Below are 24,655 nucleotides of genomic sequence, written 5' to 3' on the forward strand. Positions count from 1 at the left end.
CGATGTTCTGCCTCCGCGATCTGCTGAGCATGGGCCTCAAATTTTTCATTGATACTATCCACCGCCGACAGTAATTTATTGAGGCGGTCTTCCAGGGCAGTTGTAACCAGGTGAGAGATCTCGTGAGCCCATTCACCCAACTCCGGCGGTGCAAGCACGGGTACCAACACCATTTTGGGTTCCGGCGTGCAGGGTTTGCCCTTAAGAGATTTGGGAGCTTTAATGGGCATACCGGGGCTCAACCGGCTCTGAAACTCAGTGCCGATCCCTCCAGCAGGAAGCGGTCTGTATAATCGGCTCCAGGTAGATCCTGCTCGAGGACTGTAGAGAGGTAAATTGCAGATAAAGAGGGGATCGGAGCGCGGAGCCTAGTAGCGCACATCCTTTCATAGCCCGCATCACGTGACCCCCCTGAAAAGGCATTTGATCGCATAGAGTGGTCTTATGTTCAAACTATTTTTATTGATGACAACCAGTAAACATAATATAATAAACAGCAAAACAGGTTTCATATGCTACAAACCAAGCACCTCCAAAGTGCCAACAGTCCAATAACTATAGCCATCAAACACATTTTAGTGGAACAGTATATCACAAACTCTCTACCCAAGCCTCCCTCCCAAAAAAACAGCACCCACCCCCCCGTTATTCCCCAGTTACTAATACAAGCAACCAACTTCTTCATACTACCCCCATGCAAGCTGTTGAAGGCCTTGGCCTGTAAAGTCCACAGAGTTAGTAAGGGCAGTGTATATAGGTAAATTTGGGAGGTAGTACCAACCCAGTATACAGTCAACCATGAAACAATGCACTTCAGTACCAGTTACTGAACACATATCTACCCCTATTGGGGATTAACAATTCTTTTTTTTGCAATAAATTTTATTGTATTTAAAAAGTTAATAACAAAAGTACATAAAATATAAACAAAGCAATATTTAACAATTACAAACCTATAATAATGTATACTGAAATATATAGTCAAGCTAATACATAAAGATAAGCTATAATAAATGGTTACAATATTTATATAGTGGTGCCCAAGTTTTATAAAAATGTGCTATTGTACAAGATTTTATAGTGATAACAATTTCATATTTACGTACAGAACACACTGTAGGGATGGAGATCTGATAGGTTCTAATCCAGGGCATCAGAACACAGGCAGGGTCAATACACAGGCGGTTCTGAACGTAGGCCACCTCAGCACACTGACCTAGGCCCTGTATGCAGATCTAGGCCTGTGTGTGGATCTAGGCCTATGTTTGGATATGAGGCCCTGTTTCTCATTCCCTTTCCCTTCTTGCCATGCAGCTATTCTAAGTAAAGGAAAAATACTAGCATTTTGTCACAAGACTTTTGCCACATATTAATCTGACACACATTTACCCTCATTCCTTATCTTGTTTAACCATCCCTTATATTGGCAACAATCAGACTTTGCCTACAGCTTAAAGCTAAGGAGCATGCATTATAACCTTTGGATTGTCACATGCTTATCTTATTTGAGTTGTCCTTATTTGGTAAGGACATCAGCTGACAGGCATTACACAGGCATTGCATATGTGCAAAGATTCAGGCCCTGTCCACTTGTTAATCAGGCCCTTGTCTAAGTGCTGAGTTGGAGGATGATCACGAGGTAAAAGCACAAGGTAATCACGAGGTAAAAAGCATGTACCTATCTTTGTATCCACCAATGTAAAACCATGTACCTTTGTACCCATCGATCATGAAATGTGTAAACGAGGGAGTTATTATGATGTCATTAGCTTAGAAGCATAATAAATAGTGACTCGGAGCTAGTCCTTACTAGCGCCTCCTCCTGATTCTAAGATTGCATGTGTGTGTTTCTTTTGTGGCATTCCTACAACACACATAGCTCCACCATTCACTAAAGTTGAGTTTAGTATTATCCTTCCAATTACAAATTATAAGATCAGTGGCAGCAGCGAGGAGGATGTTAAAAAGTTTATTTTGATTAGCAGGAATGATAATCTTAGGATTTGAAGAACACAGGATAACAACTGTACTGAGCAGAAGATGAAACTGCCTCCCCTCCCCCCAAAAGAAAGAAAGCCCCATTCCCTCCATACCAACCCTCACCAACCCCCTCCTCCCCCCCCCCATTCCCCAGAACTGTGGTGAAGCATATAGGGCCTGCCTTCATACAGTGGTCTTGTATTTTTCATCTGTTATCTTGGTTTGAATTTCCTGATGATTTTGTGCAAATGGTTAAAATATTATATTCCAGATGTAGACTTTATTGTTAATTCAATTTGATAATTCACATAACATCTAGGACCCAATCCACTGGAAACTTTGGACCCAACATGGTCCGTGTTTCAATAATAGTGTCTTCCTCAGGGGTCCTATGAGTAATGATGTAATAATAAAATGATGTGGTGTAATGTATACAAAAGAACAAAATCTAGTGCATAAGTAGGTTCAGATTAGGTCCATGTGGCATCATTCATGATGAAATGACTTCATCACAATCAAGAATGACACCACATGGATCTAATCTCATCCCACTTATGCACTAGATATTGTTCTTTCACATATATTACACAATATCATTTTATTATTACATCATTACTCATAAGACCCCTGAGGAAGACACTATTGTTGAAACAAAGACCATGTTGGATCCAAAGTTCCCAGTGGATTGGCTCCTAGATATTTTTATGTGGATTATCAAATTGAATTAACAATAAAGTCTACATCTGGAGAATCAACTGTTGCTGTTGGATTTCCAGTGTTCTCCCCAGAAATTTTTTCCAGTCAGGTGGCATGAAAAAGTTGCCAGGTGGGGCGGGATGAGGAAATTTAGTGGTGGGGAAAATTAACCCCCTCTTTTACTAAGGTGCAGTAGCATTTTTAGCGCACACAGAATATTAGTGAGTGCAAACCTCTGCTCTATGTGGAAAAACTAACACCAGCTCAATGCTGGCATTAGCGTCTACTGTGTGCGGCAATTCTGCACGCGCTAAACGCGCACTAAAACCGCTATCACAGCTTAGTAAAAGGAGCCCTAAATAACACTATTTTTATTAGTTAATTATTATTATTTTCCAATGCTCAATATGACTTCCTTTTTTAAGGTTTGACACTTATGCCAGAATATTTTTACTAAATTTAAGAAGTATCCAATTCTAGAAAGGAATAATTAGATATTTGCCCTCTTTCAAATGGTATAAATGTTTAAAAAAGGGAAATGCATTAATGAAGTCATTAGGTTCAATCTAGCCATTTATTTCTGCATGAATTTAAACAACTAAAAGACAAAAGATGAATATAGCTCATCCAGTCATACAAGAAAGGGCTCTACAGCACCTCTAATAATGTTTTGATCACTGAGGTCTCATTGAGGATATGAAATAGATGCTATCCCCAATTCCAGACCATTTCCACATAATTTATGGAGAGGTGTTACTAAGCCTTGAAGGAAACTTCCGTGATTAATCTTTATCTGCTACTTTTTATTTTGCTATAGTGCAAAGTGAGAGCTAGGGCAAAACAGTTTAGGTAAAGATGCAGGTAATAATTAGCAATGTATTAAAAATATTTTATTTTTATTTGCTTATAATGTCATTTGAAAGCTGCTTGATGTTAATACAACTTTAATTTAATTCTTTATAGTATGTGTGTGAGGGGGGTGGGTGGGACAACATCTACATTAACAGTAAAATTAGAATAGGGTCATTAAATCCAGTGGCATACCTAGTATATATAACAGCCAGTGCTGATCATTTTTTTACAACCTCCATGAGTCACACAACAAGGGTGCACCTAGAAAAAGGCAGCATCTTAAACACTGCAGTAAGCACTAGAACACCAACACTCGCAATGTAAAACTAAACAAGCCAGATCCTGCACAGTCAATTGATCCTGTACAGTTGATGCTAATAGAAAGGCATGTATTGAAGTGGAAGAAGACATCTTTTTCTTTACAGGACCTACGGTGACAAGAGGGCAGTCGCTAAAAATCAGGGGCGGGAGATTTCATGTTGATACTAGGAAGTACTTCTTCACCAAAAGGGTGGTTGATGTTGGAATGATCTTCCTCTTCAGGTAGTTGAGGCCAATAATGTGACTGACTTTAAGAACAAATAGGATCAACATGTGGGTTCACTTCAAAGAAGAACTTAGGGGGGAGGGTTATTTGAGTGGGCAGACTTGTTGGGCTGAAGGCCCTTTTCTGCCGTCATATTCTATGTTTCTCTGTCCTTTTCATACACACAGATACACCCTCGCCCAATATGGAATAATCACAAACTAAAAATAGAACTATGTAGACAAAAGTTAAACTGAACTAAGAAACCAGACTCTGCATACAATGCAACACCACAGAAACAGTGACACATCCTCTAATACTGTACAAAATATAAAGACAATAGATGTAAATTTGAAAAAATTACTACTTAACAATCACCACTTTACAAATTAACAAATAGAAATAAAAAAAATAATGAGAAATAAGAAAATACCATTTTTTTGGACCAATCCATTTTTCAATTAGCTTTCAGATGCCAAATCTTTCTTCAAGACAGTACAGCAGGGGTGCCCACACTTTTTTGGCTTGTGAGCTACTTTTTAAAATGACCAAGTCAAAATGATCTACCCACAATAAAATTTTAAAAAACACAAAGCACACTGTATGCAGAGAAAATGTTAATTATCATTTGTATTCGGTTTTTTTTTCAGAGGTCAAGGCAGATGACTTTAAAATATGCAATGTCACCTCAGTAACAACTATACAAAAATAGGCAAATATACCCTCTCCCCTTTTACTAAATCGTGATAGTGGTTTTTAGCGCAGGGAGCTGTGCTGAATGCCCCACGTTGCTCTCAATGCTCATAGGCTCCCTGCGCTAAAAACCACTATCGCGGTTTAGTAAAAGGGAGTCTTAGTCCAAAATATAGACAGCAGATATAAATTCTCAAAACGGACACATTTTGATCACTAAATTGAAAATAAAATCATTTTTCCTACCTTTTTGTGATTTCATGAGTCTCTGGTTTCACTTCCTTCTTCTGACTGTAAATCCAATATTTCTTTCTTTCTGCCCCTCCCCTTTTCTTTCTGTCTCTCTTTCTTTCATTCTCCCCCCCTGCCTGTCTGTCTTTCTCTCTCTTTCCCCCTGCCTGCCTGTCTTTCTTTCTCTCTCCCCATGCCCCCCCCAAGCATTGCGCCAATTTCTCCATTTCCAATTCTTTCCCTACCCCCAAGCCACCATGCTGATTTCTCCCTGCTGCTTCCCCGAGCCAGGCCAGGCACATACAAGCGCCGGACTCACAAGACTTCACCTTCGATGTCAATTCTAACGTCGGAAAGGAAGTTCCGGGCCAGCCAGGCAGCGATTGGCTGGCCCAGAACTTCCTCTTTGACGTCAAAATTGACATCGGAGGTGAAGTCTTCTGAGTCCGGTTCTTGTACATGCCTGTCTTGGGGAGGCAGGAAGAAAAAGATCACAAAGGCAATGCGATCGACTCACATTGCCTTTGCAATCCACTCACCCCAAGACCAAACATCCACCTCCCTCTAAATCACTCATCTATCCTGCACTAACTCAAAATTATCAAACATAAATCACCACACTAACATGTACCTACTTAAACATCAGAGCCCTAGGACCAAAAACAGAACACATAAAAAACTAGATAAAAAACGAAAATCTAGACTGCCTTTTCCTCACTGAAACCTGGCTAGCTTCAGACACAGATCCCAGAATAACAGAAGTATGCCCTCAGGGATACAAAATAACTGTGACCTGCAGAGAGAAAAAAAGAGCAGGAGGACTAGCAATCTTAATCAAAGACTCCTTAACCCTAAAGATACTTGAAAAAACCTCCACCCCACACATGGACCTCCTTGCGTGTCATCTCTCAAGCACCACACTAAAAAACTCACTAAACTGCATGCTCTGTTACATAAGACCAGGAAACTGGACTACAGTAAGATCTGAATTTGAAAACTTCATATACCAAAACTCATTAACAGCTGACTACAACCTTATCCTTGGAGATCTAAACCTACATCTCGAAGACCAAGCATCCAAACCAATAGATAACTGTCTATCGTTCCTCAAAGCCTTATCCTTCCAAATTTTAAACCCACAAACCACTCATTAGAAAGGACACCAATTTGACATCGCAGCCTTCATGACATATCAATTTTCCACTCCAGAAATTCAAAAATCAAATGGAATCTGGTCCCCTTCACTCTAGTCAGACCACTACACATACACATTCAACATCAACTGGGCCAAAAACAAAACTACACCAAATTCCAAAAAAATAACTTACACCTCTTGCCAACACATTGAACCCACCAAATTCTGGACAAAAATAGATGAAACAATCCAGGACTGCAACCCCAAGGACTTTATTTCACACTGGAGCAGCTGGAGCACAAACGTCCTTGATGAACTAGCCCCACTACAAACAAAAAGTAGAACCAGCAGATGATCAGACCAATGGTTTGACAGCAAACTACTCCTACTTAAAAGACAGTGCAGACGACTAGAAAGAAAATGGAGAAAAAATAACCTAGACCAAACATAAACCGCCTGGAAAAAAATTAACAAACAATACAAACTACAATTAAAGGACAAGAGAAAAAAACACTACACTAACTTAATAGGCACTGATACCCAAGATTCCAAAAAACTATTCCAAATATTAAAAGATCTAACACTAAACCCTACATGACCACAAACAATACCCCCCATCAGCCACCCTCTTAGCAGAACAAAATAACGAATGCAAGAGCTACCCTCAATTGTACCCCATCCCACCTAATTGAACACACAATTCCAGTTCAATAATTTTTATTAAGTATTTTAAAGGATACAAGAATCATTTAAAGTACATAGAAACAAAATAAAGCTTTCTGTATATAAAATATATAAATCTATGTTTAACTGTATAGGAGCAAAGGCTCCAATTATTAAAAATGTATGTAAGGGATATATAAGATAAAGATGAGAGAGAGCAGTAAAGAAAAAGGAAAGAAAAATGAAAGAGAGAAGAGAGGAGAAGAAAAGGATAACAGGAGTGTCTAAGAAGATGAGCGTACATAGGAGTCTAAGAATGACCATGGAGATTTGTTGTATTTCAAGTTCATGCAGGTTCGGAATGTAACTCTCTTTTCATATGCATAGGATTCAAATCTATGATACATACTCAGAGAGTTCCACCAAAAGGTATAATCTAATAGCGAGGGTGATTTCCAATTTTTTAGAATGTGCATGAGAGCAGTCACCAACATGGTATCAATGAGTTTAGGTGGACAATTTGATTGTGTGAAACATGAGTGTTGAGAGCGAAGGATTACAATGTCTATAGAGATTTCTTCTGAGCAGTTAGTAATAGATTGTATGGTGTTCCAGACATAGGTCCAAAAAGAGCAGACTAGAGTACAATGAAATAACATATGATCAAGAGTTCCTTCCTCTTTCAAACAGTTCCAGCAAACAGAGTCTTGCTTTAAGTTAGCTTTCCACATGCGAAGTGGGGTCCATATTGCCTGCCACATAAGAAAGTACATTGATTGTGATACTCTAGAAGATAAAAGCGGGCGATTTGTTGATGACCAGAAAAGCTCCCAATCAATGTCAGAAAGCGGAGTGGTAAGTATAGCGTCCCAGTGCTTCATAGAGTGAGGTGAAAAAGTGAAGGAGTGATCTCTTAAAATACTGTAGAAGGATGATATCGCCTTGCCTTTTAATAGAGACAGAGAAGACCAGTTGTAAATAGTATTTTTGGAAGTCATATAGTCAAATCGTATATGCAAAGAAGGCAACACTCCAGTGAGAGAACGCCATTGTGAATAAGTAGAAGGAGGCAGCGAGTATGTAGAGCACAGTATATCGAATGGAACTAACGAGTTGAGGGTAGACAATTGATGGACAAACCATATACCTGCCCGCTGCCACCTTTTCCATGATAGAGATTTGTCGTGATTTTGAATTTTGGGATTGTTCCAAAGGGACATGAGTGGACTAACATTAACTGAGATTTCAGTCAATGTATCTATAAGATAAAGAGCATGCTGCGTTGCACCCAATAAAGAGTATCTCTTTAAGTGCCTTGGTATTGACACCGTTAGTAAGCATGAGATGTGTAAAGGCGTACATAAAAAAACATTCCATTTCAAACCAGGCAGGAAGATCTTGAGTGGGAAGATTTTGAGTGGAGGAGTTAGTGAGCCAGTAAGCTCCATATTTGGCTAATAAAGCAATATAATAGTGATAGAAATCAGGAAAGTTGAGACCACCGTTGATCTTAGAGGCTTTCAGTTTGGCGAGAGCAATTTGAGGTTTTTTCTTGTTCCAAATGAATTCAGATATTTTCATATTTAGCCAATTAAATAATGATTTCCGGCATAACAGAGGGAGCATAGAAAGGATATAATTAATTTGAGGGTCCAGAGTCATTTTGATGGATGCAATTCTACCCCACCAGGATAAAAAGAGTGGAGTCCATCGAGATGTAGTGTTTAGAACTAGATTTTTGATTTTAGATATATTAAGATCTTGAGCATGAACCGAATCTTTATGTATTAAAATCCCCAAGTATTTCACAGCTTCATGTGACCATGAGAAAGGAAAATGAGCCAAATCTGATGGAAGTATATTATCATTTAGAGGGAAGATCTCTGATTTCTCCCAATTAACAGAGTATCCGGAAAGGAGGGAGTATTGAATGATAATGTGAATAAGATTGGGAAGGGAGAGTAAAGGGTCTCTCAGAAAAAGTAAAACATCATCAGCATAAGCTGCTAATTTGAAATCTCGATCAGAGGAGGGAATACCTTTAATTGAGGGACTTTGTCGTATAGCTGAAAGGAGTGGCTCTAACACTAAATTAAATAGCAATGGTGAGAGAGGACAGCCTTGTCGAGTACCTCTATGGAGGGGAAATTTATTGGATAAAGAATTGTTAATCCTAATACGAGCTGTGGGTTGATGATATAGCGTTTTTATCCAGTTTGTAAAAAATGGGCCAAAATTATACCACTTCAGGACATGGAAAAGGAAAGGCCACTCCACTCGGTCAAAGGCTTTTTCAGCATCAATAGCTAGGCCTATTACAGGGTCTGACATTGTTTTAGCATGAGCGTTAATATAGTGAAATAGGCGCAGGTTGTCTCCTACATATCTTTGTTTAATGAACCCTGTTTGATCTTTATGTATAAGCAATGGGATTATTTTGGTAAGTCTTAATGCAAGTAATTTTGCCATTATCTTGTAGTCTAAATTGAGGAGAGAGATGGGGCGAAAGTTTTTAACTAAAGTGTCATCTCTGTCAGGTTTAGGGATTACTACAATGGTGGCCTCGGTGAAATTGAATTGCTTGTCCGGAGTGGAGTGGAGGAAGTCATAATATTTAAGGAGATGATGAGCTAGTAGGGTGCGAAATTGTTTAAAGAATTCGTTCGTGAAGCCGTCTGGGCCAGGGGCTTTCCCAGCAGGTAAGGAAGATATGGCAGTTTCAATTTCTAATATAGTTATTGGAGAATCAAGTTCCAATTTAACAGATTCTGGAATGGTCGGATGAGTTAAGGAGGTAAGAAATGAGTCTATATCTGCTTCAGGAGTGGTAGATTCGGATTGGTATAAAGAAGTATAGAATTTTTCAAATTGAGAGGAAATTAGAGATCTGGTTTTGACTAATTGACCTGATGGATTCTGAATAACCATTATATGTAGTCTTTTAGATTTATTTTTAAGGTATCTGGCCAAAGGACGACCCATTATATTATCTCCCATGTAATGACCAGAGTTAGAGATAAAAATATCACGCCTAGCTATATATGAAACTAAAGTATTATATTCATATTTAAGATTTTGAATACGTTGGAAAGTATTTGGGTCATGTATGTGATTAGACATATGTTGTAATTCTAAGGTTTTGATGGAGTTTTCTAAATCTTTTTCCTTTCTCATGGACTGTTTCTTTTTCCAAGAGGCAATTTTAATCAATTCACCTCTAAGGGTTACTTTGTATGCTTCCCAGACAATGGAAGGGCAAATTTCAGGATCTTTAGAATTATTTTCAAAAAACTCCGCAGTGAAAGAATTGATTTTTTCAATAATTTCCTCGTCTAGCAGTAAGGCGTTGTTTAGCCGCCATGAAGGGGATTCCTTATGTGGGGCTGAGATGGATATATATAAAGAGATGGCAGCATGATCAGTGAGAGAGATTGGATGTATAATGGTATTGGTGAGATCTTGAATAAGAGAAGGGGATAAGAGAAAATAATCGATTCTCGAGTATGTATTATGTGGAGGTGAAAAATGTGTGTATTCTCTACCTTTCGGGTAAAGCAAGCGCCAAGGATCCACAAGAGAAAAGGCGTCCTTTAAAGCATGAAGAGCTGTGAAAGACTTGGATTTGGAGGGTTTACAAGAAGAAGATCTGTCAATATATAGATCTTGAATTTGATTAAAGTCCCCTCCCAATATCAGAGAACACGTATCAAATTCAACTATCGCCAGCTGAAGCTCTTTGAAAAAGTTTGGGTGGTCTTTGACCGGGCCGTATATATTAAGAAAAATAAAATTAGTTGAGTGTATCGCAGCATGTACTAGACACCATCTTCCTTCAGTGTCTATTTTAAAATTGTGAATAACGGGAAATAGTTTATCATTGAAAAATATTGACACACCATTTTTCTTTTGATGAGTTGCAGGGGAATATAAGTGAGTTGAAAATCCCTTTAGTTGAAATTTCGAGGCAGCAGCGGGTAGGAGGTGGGTTTCCTGCAAATAAATTATATCAGGATGTTTATTGGATACATAATTAGCTATCTTTTTCCTTTTAATGGGATGGTTAAGACCATTCACATTAAAGGAAAAAACATGTAAATCAGCCATAATATATGATATATATTGTTGAATCATAGATTATATCTCCTCTGTCCAGAAAAATAATTGATATAATTGTAAGCTCGGGCAGACACTCCTGTCTAAGAAGAAGAGAGATAAAAAAAAGTGTGAAAGTAAAAGAAAAGAAATCAATAATATCAGCATAGTATATGGTCAGAAAAAGAATGGACCACACTATTCTACATATTTTAAAACATTTTAAATGTGATCCTGTGACCACGGAATAATAACACATATGGAACAACTAATAAATTCCACACCTATTCAATAATAGAAAATTTGAGATTAGTGTGCTTGATTTAGCAGAATATATGACATAGTATATACAATTCATTACGAATTATAAGAAGATGAATAGACAAAATAGACAGTGAATTTGGAGCTATCCAAGCAGGATGTCATATCTCTATATTGATCAATCTAAGGTAGGTTTAAAAGATGCAAAAATAAGAGGAGTTAGACCGTTGGATCCATCGCCAGGGCGCCGCCAGCTACTGTCACAGGTATAGAATCTATAAATTGTTGAGCAGTTATTGTGTCTGTGAAGGTGTGTGATTTCCCATCATGCCAAATGCGTAATGATGCAGGATATATAAGTGCAAATCGCACTCCTCGATGATGAAGTATGGAGCATAGTGGTGTCATCGCCTTACGAAGGGAGGATACATGTAAAGAGTAGTCATTGAATAGTAGCAATTTTTGTCCTTTATATTCAAGCCGGCCAGATTTCCGAAAAGCTTGCATGATAAGCTCCTTTTCTTTCCAGTTGATGTATCTAGCAATCGTTGTTCGCGGGTGGTTGTTATCACTTGTACGTTGGCCCAAACGGTGTGCCCGTTCGCATAAAAAACCAGACGTTGGGGTCACCAGGCCAAGTTGCTTTGGTAGCCAAACTTGGAAGAAGTGATAGAGGTCTTGGTCTGCTTGGAGCTCAGGTAGCCCCACTACTCGTATATTATTACGACGCTGACGGTTCTCCTGAGCATCTAAACGTTCTGTCAGTGCTGTCACCTGGGTCTGTAAACTAATCACACTCTCCCGTTCATGTAGTACTGCGTCCTCATTTTCAGATATCCTCTGTTCTACTGCTGTAATACGGCCAGCCTGTGTTTCAAAGCGGTCATTAATGCAGTCAACTGCTGATTGTAATTTATGAAGTTTATCTTCCAAGGATTTAGTGACCATTTTTGAAATTTCCTGTGCCCATTCACTCCAGTGTATCGAGGTTGGAGTGGGAATTGGTGACGCCGCCATTTTGAGCATGGAGTAGTCAATTTTGTGTTTCGGCGTTTTCGCCGATTTTACTGGCATGACGGGTTGTTGCGCACTAAAAGAGGGCTCACTTACCAACAAGCGTCGACAGGGACCCCAGTTGTGGCGATCTGATTTGTTTTGTTTATTAGGCAGACGAGTTCAATAACTCCGAGATATTCGGTTTCAGATACAAATTAAAGTTCTTTGCATCAAGTTCTCTCCGATTGAACACACAATTCAACCCACAGAAAAAGAATCAAGTCCAGCAGACAGAACATGGTCCCATTTCTCCAGTATACATTGGTCAGAACTCAATAAACTTTATAAAAAGTACAGCCACGCATCCTGTGACCTCAACCACTGCCCACCATACCTCCTAACAACTTCCAGTGCAAAATTCCACACTCTACTTCTACTTTGGATACAAACCATGCTCGCAGATGGCCTTTTCCCAACCGACCTCAGTGAAATCATCATCACCCCGATCCAAAAAGACCCAAAAGGACCAACTGACCAACCATCCAACTACAGACCCATTGCTTCAATACCTCTATATGTCAAACTAACAGAAGGACTAGTAGCCAAACTCCTCACCAACTATCTAGAAGACCACAACATACTTCACCCCACACAGTCTGGCTTCAGAACCAACTTCAGCACAGAGACATTACTGGGATCCCTTATGGACATAGTCAGACAACATCTTAGCACTGGGAAAAAAAATGCTGCTCATACAACGGGACCTGACCGCAGCATTTCACCTAGTAGACCATAATATCTAACTGCAAATTCTGGACACAATAGGTATCTCTGATAAAGTATACTCTTGGTTTGAAGGCTTCCTAGAATCCAGAACATACAGAGTAAAATCGGATAAAGTAAAATCTGAACCTTGGTCCAGAGCCGCGTGATAGCAGCGGCGGATACAGGAGGAGAGAAAGGGAGACAAGCCAGGGGAGCCGGAGAGAGGAGACAGGGGATCCGGAGACCAGCTACAGGAGCGGCGAGGAGCGGGTAGCGGCGAGAGGAGGCTCCGCCCACCTGCACCGCGTCAGCGCAGCGTCATCGCCCAGACTCCCCCTTGAAGGAGGGGAGCCAACGGCGCACAGCCGTTCGGCGCGCGGCGAAGGCGAGCGGAAAAGGCGCTCGCCTTAGCGAGAGCGCCTTTGCGAAGGGCCTTAAGAAGGGCAGGCCGGGTCACTATATTCAAGGACTACTAGAAAGGAAGACAGCAAGGTAAGGAAGTATACACATACACACACACACACAAGCAAAAGGGAAGCAAACACTGAAAAGAAGGAAGGAGTAGGCCCAGGAAGGACCACACATCAAAGGAACGAAAGGCAAGGAAGGCACTGAAGAACAGTAGCAAGGGCAGAAGACAGGGTAGAAGCAGGCCAAGAAGGTAGCGCACACACATACACAGAGACAGCAGTAACAAGCTCAGCAGGACAAGAAAAGGCGGACTCAAGAGAGAACACAAGCTAAAGGAGAAGGCAGCCACAGAGGGTAAACAAGGGACAAATAGCAAAAGCGCATAAGTAAAAGGAAGCGAAAGACGAAGAAGGTAAGGAAGAGGCAGGCACAGGAGAGAACACACTAACAAAGAGCAACAGGACGCCTAGAGAGCGGACAAATATGGAAGCGGAAGGAACCCGAAGGATGAGCTTCCCAGTGTACTGCACGGACTGCCACATGTATGACTACCTCCCCTCCGGGCAGCAGTCATATGTGTGCGGACGATGTCAGGAAATGGAGAGCTTGAAGAGCGAAGTCAGTCGACTGAAGCTCAGGATCCAGGAGCTGGAGGGACTCTACATTTCCGAAGCCCCCTTCCAGATAGCCGAAGACCCCATGCGAGAGAGGTACATCGAGGAACAGGTCAGGGAGCTCGAGAGGTTCATCGAGGATGCCTACAGGAGAGTGGAAGAACAGGAGCACGGAAATGAGGAAGACACACAGAGCAGAGGACAAGAAACATCTGACACCAAGGTAGAGGATACCCATGGAGGAACCTTGCTGGAAGAAACAAAGAACATCAAGGACACAGACCTGAGACTGACACGGAGAGTGGAAGAACAGGAGCACGGAAATGAGGAAGACACACAGAGCAGAGGACAAGAAACATCTGACACCAAGGTAGAGGATACCCACGGAGGAACCTTGCTGGAAGAAATGAAGAACACCAAGGACACAGACCTGCGACCGACACGGAGGCTGAAAGAAGGGAAATCTGCAATCCTGGTGGGAGACTCAATCCTGAGGCACGTTGACAGTCACATAGCAGGAGGGAGAGAGGATCGGCTAGTGACCTGTCTCCCAGGAGCGAGAACAAAGGACATCGTTGACAAGATTGAGAGAATCCTGGAAGGAGCAGAGACGGAAGAGACAGCAGTGATAGTCCACGTCGGGACGAACGATGTCACCAGGAGGGACTACAGCAAGAATGCACTGACTGAACAATTCAAGATCTTAGGAAGGAAACTGAAGATGAGGACCCAGAGGATAGCCTTCTCAGAGATCCTGCCAGTACCGAGGGCAGAAACGAAGAGGCAGACGGAGCTACAATCAATTAACGCATGGATGAGAAGATGGTGTGAGGAAGAGGGATTTCTCTTCGTGAGGAACTGGACAACGTTCTGGGGAAAGAACAAGCTTTTCAAGAAGGATGGTCTACACCTTAGCAAGGCTGGAACTAGACAACTAGCAAATAACGTCAGAAGAGCGATAGAGCAAGCTTTAAACTAAGTAAAAGGGGAAAGCCGACAGTCGACCTGGTATCGACGGTTCGGGAAACAGTATCCAGTGAGGGTACTGAGGGGAAAGATTACGGGGAAGACACAAGTAGCAAGCAACAGACTATGAACAAACAAGGGAGTCAGATGAAGCGAGAGGGGGAAAGGATGAGCATGCTAAAAGGGGAAGTCAAAATGGGACTGGATGATGAGAAGGAACAAGAGGAGGACAATAGGAACACGCCACAAGGGGAAGGCAATAGGAATCTACCACAAAGAGAGGACAAAAGAGACAATACTCAGGAGTTGGCAGGTCAGGAAGGGGACAAAATGAAGAATGGAATGCAAGGGAAAAAAGAAAGGAAGGGAAAAAGCCGGGAGTTGAACTGCATGTATACTAATGCAAGGAGCCTAAGGAACAAAATGGGGGAACTAGAAGACATGGCCAATAATGAGAGACTAGACATCATAGGGATCACGGAAACATGGTGGAACGAAGAAAACAAATGGGACATAGTACTGCCAGGATACAAACTCTACCGAAAAGACAGGACTTACCAGAAAGGGGGAGGAATAGCACTATACATAAGGGATACCATTCACTCAACCACTGTGGACACAGCAGTGACAAATGCCCAACTGGAGTCATTGTGGATCAAAGTACCAGGAAGCAACGGATCCGAGATAAAGATGGGACTGTTCTACCGCCCACCAGGGCAAACTGAAGCTGAGGATACAGAAATGGTAGCCGAGCTGAGAAAGGAATGCAAGAACCCAAACACCATAGTTATGGGAGATTTCAACTATCCTGGTATAGACTGGTGTCTTGGAAATTCAAAATGTGCAAGGGAAACGGAGTTCCTGGAAGCAGTCCATGACTGCTTCATGGAACAACTTGTCGAGACACCAACGAGAGGATCAGCGATTCTGGATCTGATCCTCAATGGGCTGAAAGGACCAGCAAAGGATGTGGAGGTCATGGGACCACTAGGAACCAGTGATCACAACATGATACAGTTCAAAGTGCAAGTAGGACTACCTATGGGAAAGAGAACCAAGGCAACATTTAACTTCAAGAAAGGGAACTATGATGCCATGAGACAAATGGTGAGAAAGAAGCTCAGAAACAGCTCCAAGGAAACTCGGACTGTGGAGCAAGCCTGGTCCCTCTTCAAGGACACAGTAAACAAGGCGCAAAACCTATATATACCAAGATTTAGGAAAGGTTCCAAGAAGAATCAGACGAGGGACCCTGCATGGATAACCAGTGAAGTAAAGAAAGTGATAGGAGACAAGAAAAAATCATTTCGGGAGTGGAAAAAAGATAAAACTGAAGGAAACTGGAGAGAACACAGGAAGCATCAAAAAGAATGTCACCGAGTAGTCAGGAAAGCCAAGAAAGAGTATGAGGAGAGACTGGCCAAGGAAGCAAGAAATTTCAAACCATTTTTCCGATATGTGAAAGGGAAACAACCAGCGAGGGAGGAGGTGGGGCCCCTGGATGAGGGTGACCGGAAGGGAGTGGTGAAAGAGGAAAAAGAAGTGGCTGGTAGGCTAAACAAGTTCTTCTCGTCGGTCTTTACAATAGAGGACACAACCAGTGTGCCAGAACCGGAAAAAATCTTCAGGGGAGATCAAGAGGGGAAATTATCATACATGGAGGTAAGCCTCGAAGACGTTCTCAGACAGATAGATAGATTAAGAACGGACAAAGCTCCGGGCCCAGATGGGATCCACCCGAGAATACTGAAAGAGCTCAGAGATGAAACAGCAGAGCTACTGCAGCATATTTGCAACCTGTCCTTGAGAACAGGGGTAATCCCGGAGGACTGGAAGATAGCGAATGTTACACCGATCTTCAAAAAAGGATCGAGAGGCGACCCGGGAAACTACAGACCGGTGAGCTTAACCTCTGTTCCGGGGAAGATGGCCGAATCACTGATCAGGGAAGGTATCAATGAGCATATAGAAAAAAATAATCTGATGAGATCGAGCCAGCATGGTTTCTGTAAAGGCCGATCATGCCAGACAAATCTACTGCAGTTCTTTGAGGGGATAAATAAGCAATTGGACCAAGGTGACCAAGTAGACATTATATATCTAGATTTCCAAAAAGCCTTCGACAAGGTGCCCCATGAACGCTTACTGAAGAAACTGTGGAACCACGGGGTGGATGGGGACGTGCACAGATGGATCAAAAATTGGCTGGCGGACAGGAAACAGAGGGTAGGAGTAAAGGGGCACTACTCTGACTGGATAGGGGTCACAAGTGGTGTTCCGCAAGGGTCAGTGCTGGGACTGCTGCTGTTCAATATATTTATTAATGATCTAGAAATGGGGACAAAGTGCGAAGTTATCAAGTTCGCGGATGACACAAAACTCTCCAGCAGGGTCAGAACTGTTGAGGAATGCAAAGAACTGCAGAGCGACCTGAACAAACTGAGTGAGTGGGCAAAAAAATGGCAGATGAGCTTCAATGTGGAGAAATGTAAGGTCTTGCACATAGGGAAAGGAAACTCCATGTACAGCTACACGATGGGAGGGAGGGTACTCGGGAAAGGCAGCCAAGAAAAAGATCTGGGGGTATTGGTAGATAACACAATGAAGCCGGCGGCACAATGTGCAGCGGCCTCAAAAAAAGCGAACAGAATGTTGGGCATTATCAAGAAAGGTATCACTACCAGAACGAAGGAAGTTATCCTGCCACTGTATCGAGCAATGGTGCGCCCACATCTGGAATACTGCGTCCAATACTGGTCGCCATACGTCAAGAAGGACATGGCAATACTCGAGAGGGTCCAGAGGAGGGCAACGAGGATGATAAAGGGTATGGAGAACCTTTCATATGCCGAACGGTTGGACAGGCTGGGGCTCTTTACCCTGGAGAAGCGGAGACTGAGAGGGGACATGATAGAAACTTATAAAATCATGAAAGGCATAGAGAAGGTGGAGAGGGACAGATTCTTTAGACTAGCAGGGGCAACTAAAACAAGAGGTCATTCAGAAAAACTGAGAGGAGACAGATTCATAACGAATGCAAGGAGGTTCTTCTTCACTCAGAGGGTGGTGGACACCTGGAACGCGCTTCCCGGAGAGGTGATAAGACAGAGTACAATTCTGGGGTTCAAAAAGGGACTGGATGACTTCCTGGAAGCGAAGGGGATTACAGGGTACAGATAGAGTTACCTTACAGGACATTGAGCGAATGGGGTATGGATATTTTAGGTTAGGTAGGGAACACTTCCAGGTCATGGACCTGTGGGGCCGCCGCGGGAGCGGACTGCCGGGCACGATGGACCCCTGGTCTGACCCAGCAGAGGCAATGCTTATGTTCTTATGTTCTTATGTTAACCCCTGCGGCTTACCTCAAGGATCCCCACTATCCCTACTCTCTTCAACCTATATACTGCCTCCCTCGGAACATACCTGGACAATCTAGACATTACCTCCTATAGTTATGCAGACGACATTACCATCCTCATACCGTTCGATCAACCAAAGACCGTCATGACAGACACACTACATCACACACTAGAAGCAGTAGCGAACTGGATGAAAGATCACAAATTGAAACTCAACCCAGACAAAACAAAATTCATCCTCCTTGAAAATAACAAAGCCCCAACCTTAACCAATATAGAAATCAACTACCCCATTCAAACCACCCTAAAACTATTAGGAATGACTATAGACAGATGCTGCACCATGCAGCCTCAAATAAACAAAACAATACAGAAATCTTTCGCAGTTATGAGAAATTTAAGACAAGTACGAAAATTTCTTCAAAAGACCACAATTCCAGCTCATAGTTCAATCCCTTATACTAGGCCTACTGGATTACTGCAACATCCTCTACCTCCCCGCAACAATGACTAAACAACTACAAACAATCCAAAATACAGCTCAGACTCATCTACTCACTGAAGAAACACGACCATATTACAGAGGCATACATCGACTCACACTGGCTACCAATTCAAGAAATTCTACTGCATGCTATTAAATCTTTAAACAGAGACAGCCCAATCTACCTAAACAACCGCCTCTACCAAACTACGTCACCCAGACATAGAAAAACACATACCCCTTTCACACACCCTCCAATCAAAGAAGTCAAATGGAAAAAAACTGTATGATAGCCTCCTAGCAATATAAGCAGCAAAACTGGATAACCAAGTCTCCAACCTACTGATAACCACCCCCGAATACAAGATATTCAGAAAAGAAATAAAAACGATACTCTTCAAGAAATCACTGAAACACTCTTAACATCTCAATTACCTTCCATCCAACTGCCTTCACCCCACCCCACAGATACTACCTGTTCTTCTCAAGTTCTCTTGAATTCACCAATGATCTTACATTGTAACCCACCATCTATAACTCTTTTGTAATCCGCCTTCTCAACTTCTCTTGAATTCACCAATGATCTTATATTGTAACCCACCATTTATAACTCTTTTGTAATCCGCCTTGAACCGCAAGGTAATGGTGGAATAGAAATTTCTAATGTAATGTAATGTAATCACTATCGACCATTTGGGCACCCATGCAGTACAGTATACTGCTGTTATGGTATCCTGTCCTGAGTTGACCTGAGGAAAGTCCCCCCAAAATTGTCTTATTTCCATTTCCTATTTATAAACTTTAATCAATACAGTTACAATACTACCTGATTCTACGTAAAGCAACAAAAAAATTTTCCATCTTTTGTTGTTTCTGCTTTAATCATCTTCTCTTCACTCTCTTCTTTCTATTCAGTGTTTGTCCTTTCTCCCTTCCATGCAACATCTGTCCTCTCTCTTTACCCTTTCAACCCAGTCTCTGCCCTCTCTCTCTACCCCTTCCATCTACTGTCCACCCTCTCTCTGCCCCTTGCATCCACTGTCCACCCTCTCTTCCCTTTCCATCCAGTGTCCACCCTCTCTCTGTTCCATATGGTATCTTCCCTCTTTCTATGTCCCTTCAATAAACTATATATCCTGTGCCCTTTCTCTCCTTTGTACATGATTCATTTCAGTTTCACCCCCTCCTCTATGCTCTGGCATCTCTCTCTTCTCCCTTCCTTCCTTTTTTCCCACTCCACCCCATGCTCTAGCATCTCTATCTCATTCCCTTCTCTCCCCCTTGACCTGGCATCTCCCTCCTATTTCTCCATCTCCCTCCTTCTCTGGCACCTCCTCTCCTTTCTTTCCCTCTGGCCTGGCATTTTGTCTCCTTTAGTTTTCCTTCCTTCCCCCATGCCCTGGCATCTCTCTCCTCTCCTTCCATCTCTCCTTCCCACTCCATTATCAGGCATCTCTTCTGCCTTTCTCTCCTTCCTTCTTTTCACCTAGTCTGGCATCTGCCTCCTCCCCCACCCCCATATGCCCTGACATCTCTCCCCCCTCCATGATCTGGTAGCTCCTTTCCTTTCCCTCCCTCCCATGGGCTTGGCATCTCTTTCCTCTCCTCTCCCTTCCCTGATCTTCCTTATCCCCTCTCTCTCCCTAATTGGGTGCTGCAGCAGCCGCACTTCTCTTCCCCTTCCAATTTGGGTGCAGCAGCACTTCTCATCCCTTCCCCAATTGGGTGCAGCAGCAGCATTTCTCTTCCCCTCCCAAATTGGGTGCATTAGCTTTTTTCTTCCCCCTCCCCCCCAAAAATAGGGTGCAGCAGCAACATTTCTCTTCCCTTCCCCCTCCCCCCAAAAATGGGTGCAGCAGTAGAACATTTCTCTTTCCCCTCCCCTCCCACATTGGGTGCAGCAGCAGCATTTCTGTTCCCATCCCTCCCATCTCACGCACCCGTCAGCAGAGTCACTAGGCAAGTTGTAAGCTTCCCTCCATCGCTTACCTATCTTCCCCGGAGCATGCGGGAGATAGGTTGGCGATGAAGGGAAGCTTATAATTTGCTGCTCTTCCTTGCTTCAGCCTTTCCTCATTACTGGGTCCTGCCTTCGCGGAAACAGAAAGTAGGTAGGACCCGGCAGCCAGGAAGGCCCGAAGCAAGGAAGAGCAGCATGGCAAGTTTTAACTTCCCTCCGTCGCCGACCTATCTCCCGCATGCTCCGGGGCTCTAATGGTACCACTGTCTGTGCCGGCTTCCCTTCTCTTCCCTACCCCCCCCAGGGACATAACTTCTAGTTTTGGAGGGAAGAGAAGGGAAACCGGCATGGACAGTGGTGCCATTAGAGCCCCAGAGCACGAGTCACTTGCTGCCGTTAAAAAAAAGTTAGGCGGGAACTTTTGGCGGCTGAACTTTCCGCGGCTCTTTAATGTTGAGCAGCGGCGGCAGCAGGATTCACGCCAGATGACAGCCGGGCACTCACCTAAATTAGCAGGCGCTAGGTTGAACACTGGATTTCTATTCTGTGGAATCATCAGGGTCAATTTTTTGTTTTCTTTAAAATATTATACTCCTTACCATTGACTTGATTATATATTAATGATTCCTTCTCATTACCTTTTAGACTGCAAAGAGGTACTAGACAAGGGTGTCCTCTGTCCTTTTTGTTATTTAATATAGTGTTGGAACCCTTGCTCATAACATTAATATCTAACAGAAGAGTAGAAGGGATGAAATGTTGAAAAGGTGAAATCAAGCTATCTGCATATGGGGATGACGTCCTTTTGTACACTACTCCGCAATCTATTGAACACATACTACAAATTGTTCATGATTATTCATTAAGAACATAAGAATAGCCTTACTGGGTCAGACCAATGGTCCATCAAGCCCTTTCTCACGGTGGCCAATCCAGGTCACTAGTACCTGGCCAAAACCCAAGGAGTACCAACATTCCATGCTACCGATCCAGGGCAAGCAGTGGCTTCCCCCATGTCTTTCTCAATAACAGACTATGGACTTTTCCTCCAGGAACTTGTCCAAACCTTTCTTAAAACCAGCTACGCTATCCGCTCTTACCACATCCTCTGGCGTGGTAATAGTTACCACAGTTTAACTATTCTCTGAGTGAAAAAAATTTCCTCCTATTGGTTTTAAAAGTATTTCCTTGTAATTTCGATTTCAAATATGTTTATTGATTTTCAATATAAAGCAATTTAGAAACATGAAGAAATTCAGCAGAATCAAATTACAAATAACACAAAGGTGGATCCAGAAAGAGTGCCATGCAACAAACATATGAAGTATAACAAGGGTAATCTCAAGGAAGGCACCAAGGGATCCCATCCAAACCGACAAGGAATCCTGGAGAGGGAGAAAAGAGTGGAAAGAAAAGAGAGAAAGGAAGAAGTCAGCCAGATCAGAGGAATCGAGGAAGAAGAAACATATGGCAAATAGTAATAAGATGGAGGTGAGAGCCGGGCGGGCATCCATGACCTAAAGAAGGTCGCACTCCAATTGCAAGGAGCAGGAAAAGATAAACAAAGCTACAGGAAATGCCAATGACTATGGAGAGAAATGTTGTATAGGTTCCCATATTCGAGACACATTCAGAGCTCTATTGGAAAATTCTGCCGCTTTAGTCTCATACAAGTGAATCAAGAGAATGGTGTTCCACCAAAAAACAACATTGAGTAAGTCTGCAGATTTCCAATTGTGAGGAATCATTTGAATCCTAGAGCAATCAGTATGTTAAGAAGAGATTGTTGTCTGGGAGTGAGAGGGTCCTTCACAGCCAGGGCTCTGAAGAGAACAATATCGAAGGAAAGCTCAGAGGTAATAGGCAAAATACGTTGAATGAGGCGCAGATCTTAGTCCAGAATGAGGTAAGGATAGGGCAAGCAAAGATCATATGATGAAGATCGCCCAAGTCCGCAGAGCAATGCCAGCAAAGGTTTGAGTCTCTGAGACCAGCCCGAAACATCTTATTGGGAGTCCAGAAGACTTTGTAGGCCAAAAATTAGAGAGATTGAGAGAGGCTGGAGGAGGCCGACCGACGAACAATTTTGCTGAAAGGTCCCAGTCACTGTCAGAGCCCTGCCAAGTAGTATAGACCGGCCAAACATCAGTGGTCCTCTTGGATCTGGGGTAAAGGTGAGATCGAAGTTCTTTGTAGAAGAGGGACATAGAGTGACCAAATGAAAAACTCCTTCGAGAAAAAGTGAGGAAATCGGATGTCTGAGAAAAAGTGAAGATAGAGGGAGTACAGTCTTTCAGACAATGAGAAAGTTGGAGCCAATAGAAGCATTCCGATGGAGGGAGAGCAAATTTCTCCATAATCTGAGAGAAGGACAGTAGAGCGTTTTTATCGAGAACGTGATACAAGGACCAAATTCCTTTATCAATCCAGGATCGCCAGCAAATAAAATGATTATCAATGCGGAAGAGGGAGCTGTACCATAGAGGAGCAGATATCGTATGTCTTCTGTCAGTCTGAGAGATGTCATCGAAATGTTGGATCGCCTGAAGAGTGGCACGGACAGTGACAGATCTGCAAGGTAGTAAGGAAAGGGAAATGTATGGTAAGCAAGATAAAGGGATGGGCTTGGTAAGATGTTGTTCAATGTGCAACCAAGCAGGATGATTCAAGGTAGAAGCCACGTTCTGAATCCAGATAGAGCTGTATCTAAGCAACGCTGCAACATGATAAAGAAAGAAATCAGGGAAACCCATACCCCCATCTTCCTTAGATGCTTTGAGAATTTTCAAAGATATGCGAGGAGGTTTTTTACACCAAAGATATTCCGTAAGTTTGCTCTCCATGGATTTATAAAAGGCTTTTGGAGCAAGTTTAGGTAGCATAGAGAGGTAGTAATTAATGATTGGGGAGATAGTCATTTTGATTGCTTCGAAACGTCCCCACCAAGACCACTTTGGCTGTTATAGCAGTTAGATTGATAGACATCATAGTATCAGTATCTTGATGAAAAAAAGTACCGAGGTATTTCAAGGAAGAGCTGGACCAACGAAAGGAGATGGAATCACAATCAGACAGAGAAGTGACATCATTGAGAGGCATAACTTCAGACTTGTCCCAATTTATACGATAGCCCAAGTATAAGGAGAAATCAGAGACCAATTGGAGGAGGATAGGAATAGACGAGACAGGTTTGGAGAGGAACACAAGTAGGTCATCAGCATAGGCTAGGGTTTTAACCTGAAGGGAGCCCACGGGAATGCCTAGAAGATGAGGATGTTGATGAATCGATAATAGTAAAGGTTCGAGAGCCAAGTTAAACAGAAGAGGGGATAGAGGACAGCCCTGACGAGTGCCTCTGTAAAGATGGACTGGAGCGGAAAGCGAATCATTAATCCGTAATCTAGAAGAGGGCTTGGCATAAAGGATCTGAATCCACTTCACAAAGTCTGAACCACAACCGAACCATGCGAGAGCCAAGAACAGATGATTCCATTCAACCATGTCGAAGGCTTTCTCTGCATCTAGTGAAATCGCAATCAGAGGGACAGAGGAGGAATGAGCAACATCCAAAACAGCGTTAAATGTGCGCGCGTTATCACCAATAAATCGGGATCTCATGAAGCCTACTTGATCCGGATGAATGAGAAGACCAAGAACTTTATCCAGTCGAGAAGCTAAAATTTTTGCCAAAATCTTGCATTCGGTATTAAGAAGAGAGATGGATCTGTAGTTGGCCACTTTGGTTTCATCTCTCCCCGCCTTGGGAAGTACTATGATATGAGCCTCTGCGAAACACCCCTGATCTTCCGGGAAGGAAAAGAGGTAATCAAAAAGTTGTTTCAGTAAGGGAACAAGAGCTGCAGAGAACGTTTTGTAAAACTCAATCGGGAAACCATCAGTACCAGAAGATTTGTGAGACGATAGCGATTTAATGGCATCCAGAATCTCAGTTTCCGATATAGGGGTGC

Source organism: Geotrypetes seraphini, chromosome 6 (assembly GCF_902459505.1).
Source record: "Geotrypetes seraphini chromosome 6, aGeoSer1.1, whole genome shotgun sequence".
Lineage (NCBI taxonomy): Eukaryota > Metazoa > Chordata > Amphibia > Gymnophiona > Dermophiidae > Geotrypetes > Geotrypetes seraphini.